This window comes from Opisthorchis viverrini (genome assembly GCF_000715545.1).
Source record: "Opisthorchis viverrini unplaced genomic scaffold opera_v5_175, whole genome shotgun sequence".
Taxonomy (NCBI): domain Eukaryota; kingdom Metazoa; phylum Platyhelminthes; class Trematoda; order Opisthorchiida; family Opisthorchiidae; genus Opisthorchis; species Opisthorchis viverrini.
Window position 1 is genome coordinate 181,511 of NW_008751833.1, and position 2,962 is coordinate 184,472.

The window sequence follows — 2,962 nt, forward strand, 5'->3', positions numbered from 1 at the left end:
GCGAAGTGCTTGTGGCGAAGAACACTGGCATGTATTCTATCACCAGAGGAATCAATGATGTAGCATTTCTCCTTACCAGTAACGTGTCTTGCAATTAGCAATGTTTGGATTGTAATCTAGCCCGGCCTTTGTCTCTCAACTTCTGTCTAGTCTTGGAAAAGCTGGCAGTGTCTCAGCCCTCGTGCTTCCTTTGTGTGATATGCCAGCTAGGCACCGAAATGGTGTAACGGCTGAAAGACCGTTATTATCTTTATTATCTCTATCCCAGAGCATGCCGAAAGTAAGGAAAGTATGTGGATCACTGGCTTCCCGTAGGAGGTGGAATGACTAAAAGGAAGTCCTCCGGGAGAATATTTGAATATGACTTGACGCCATCTACACCCAAGTATAGTCCATTTGTGATCTGGAAACGCATCGCCACTGGTGTTGTGTTTACCGGGAAGTCACAGATTGGGTGACGTCCGTAATGATGTCTCCGGCTGCGGTAGAGTGTGGTGAACTGGGAGAATTAGACTGCGTTGGATCTGATCGTACCCGTCTGCTCAGAGCACTTGGGATCTAGGCCAACTGACCAGTTTAAAACATGACGTGGGTGTGCACATGGTCGAGTTTTGCCACCCACGGATGCCGGTCGATTAGGAATCGTTGAACTTGCAAACATTCAGACTCCTGCGGGAGTTCGCATGCAGCGCCTTGCGGGAGGTCAAGAATTTATTGAGACACTTGCTCCACAGACTATGCCATATTGCCTGACGGTCCCCAGAGAAATGCCGTTGGTTACCGGAAGCAGTGTCACTTCCAGAGGGTGAAATTTTGGTGCATCCTCTTGCACGACGGAATCCAGCTTGGTTTTCACGGGTATGTCTCTCTCTGAGTTCAGTCAGCTTCCAAATGATAAGACTTCTGATGCACCTTCGATGTCACAGCTACCAGGCTGATACTACGATAATTTTCCAGCAACGTCCACTTACCCTTTTTGGGGATAAGACTAACTGTCAGCATGCCCTATTCTGCTGGCACTTTCTCTTTGCCCCACGTCGCCCTAATAAACTTGTCAGATGGACCACCAGGAATTCTGTGCCTTTGAACAGGGCTGGATACAGACCATCGGGTCGTGGCGTCTCCCCACGATTAAGTACAGATATTTCGTACTTTGTTTCTTCCGCGAATAATGTTTACATTTATTTCGCCGGAACGCGCTACCTCCAGAGACCGTGTTGCAGGAGGTCAGCTAAACTGTTCGAAATGTTCGGCCCGTCTTTCCAGTCGGCGTTATTGCGAGTGAATTAATGGACTCACGCTTATCGTTGCGCTAACCGTCGCTTTCCTATGGCCAGTTGATTTTATGAATTGGTATGGAGCATGGCTGTTTCTGTTAGCAAAAGCCTTTTGTGTCTTCTGGGCTTTTGATATCCACCAAAGCTTTTGGTCTTTCCTTACGCCACAGATTCTGTGGATCTGGATAACGATATAATCCGTGATGTCTGAATAGTGGTAACAATAATCGTTCAGCTGCAAAACGATGTTGGCGCTTAGCTGTCATACCACTTAGAGGAATCTTAATGGCTGAGATGCCAGCTTCGAACCAGAACCTCGCAATCAGTAAGTTTGTGCGTTAACCGCCGGGCTACCTCAAGCCAGAGTAGGATTTATTCCGGTCACGACATCCTGCTTGATGCGCTCTCACATCATGACTTCCTAGATAGCGGATTTCTTTTGCAAGTCACGGTTCTATGTTTAGGCTCGTGATTTCAGTATAAGTGTATGCGGAAGAAAATCGGTAAGATCCTTGGTTGTCTTCTATCAAGTGCTTTCCTGCCCATACGTTAATAAGGCCCCAAGTGGCCATAGCACCGACATCTCTTGCGCCGATAATCCGAAATTATAGCTACTTGTGTGCAGCTAAAGGGACATCCGAGCGTTCCAATGGGGCAAACGCTGCTCCGGCTGGTTTTATGCTGTCAGAAAAGTAAGCACCTGTCAACGGTCGTCTGTTAGCAGGAGGTGGAGTCATCGAATCGCTAAGGGGTGAGGTGATGATGATGTTAGCAATCTTTTGGGTTTTCATTCCATTGAACCGAAGTGTTCTCAGAGTACGGCGTCACGTTACTGACAATGAGGGATAGTTTCCGGTACCTACAGATTCTGTAGCATTACTTTGCACATGGAACAACTAATTCTGTGCCGAGGTTTGTGAGTGCCCATGTCATTTACTCGACGTAGCCCATCATCCTTCTCCGGCACCGAGTGCATCTCATCTTTACCCATGCTTTCATTTATATTCCCTGTCTAAAGTGTCCATTGTTTACAAATTCCATGTGTATTTAAGAAAGCCTACAAAAAATAGGTGGGGGCCAAATTCCTTCAGTCTTCCTTGGAATTTCGTTTAGACCATTTTCAGCATCACTGGTCCACAAAGTCAATCAATCAATCGTTCAGCTGTAACACCCTTTCGGTGCCTAGCTGCCATGCAAACAAAGGGAAGCACGAGGGCAATATGTGCGTAGTCTGGGTTGCAGTTCAGAAGGTTGACTTCTTCTAGTGGTTGGTACTTAGATGACTTATCAGCTCGTTGCAGCAGAACTGAACCACGGGTGGTCAACCAAGATGGCAACGATACTCCTAATGTTGGGCGACATACGTGTTGAAACAAGCGTCTGTCTGGAGTACAGTGACCGTACATAACAGTAATCGGAGGATGTGTAGGTCATCAGGGAGTACCGATCCCCAGTGGGAAAGCGGAAGACTGTGAGATTTCCAGAGGGTACCGCTGAGACACTCAACTTGACCGTTACACTGTGGATTATAAGCCGATGAATGGCTCAGAAACACCTTCCTCCAGAAGAAAGCTATTGATCTCAGACGACATGAACGATAAACCTCTGTCGGAATGTATATAGGCTGGCATTCCGAACAGATAGAAGATTTGTGTGAGACAGTCAGTCACAATTGCCGAGGTTAT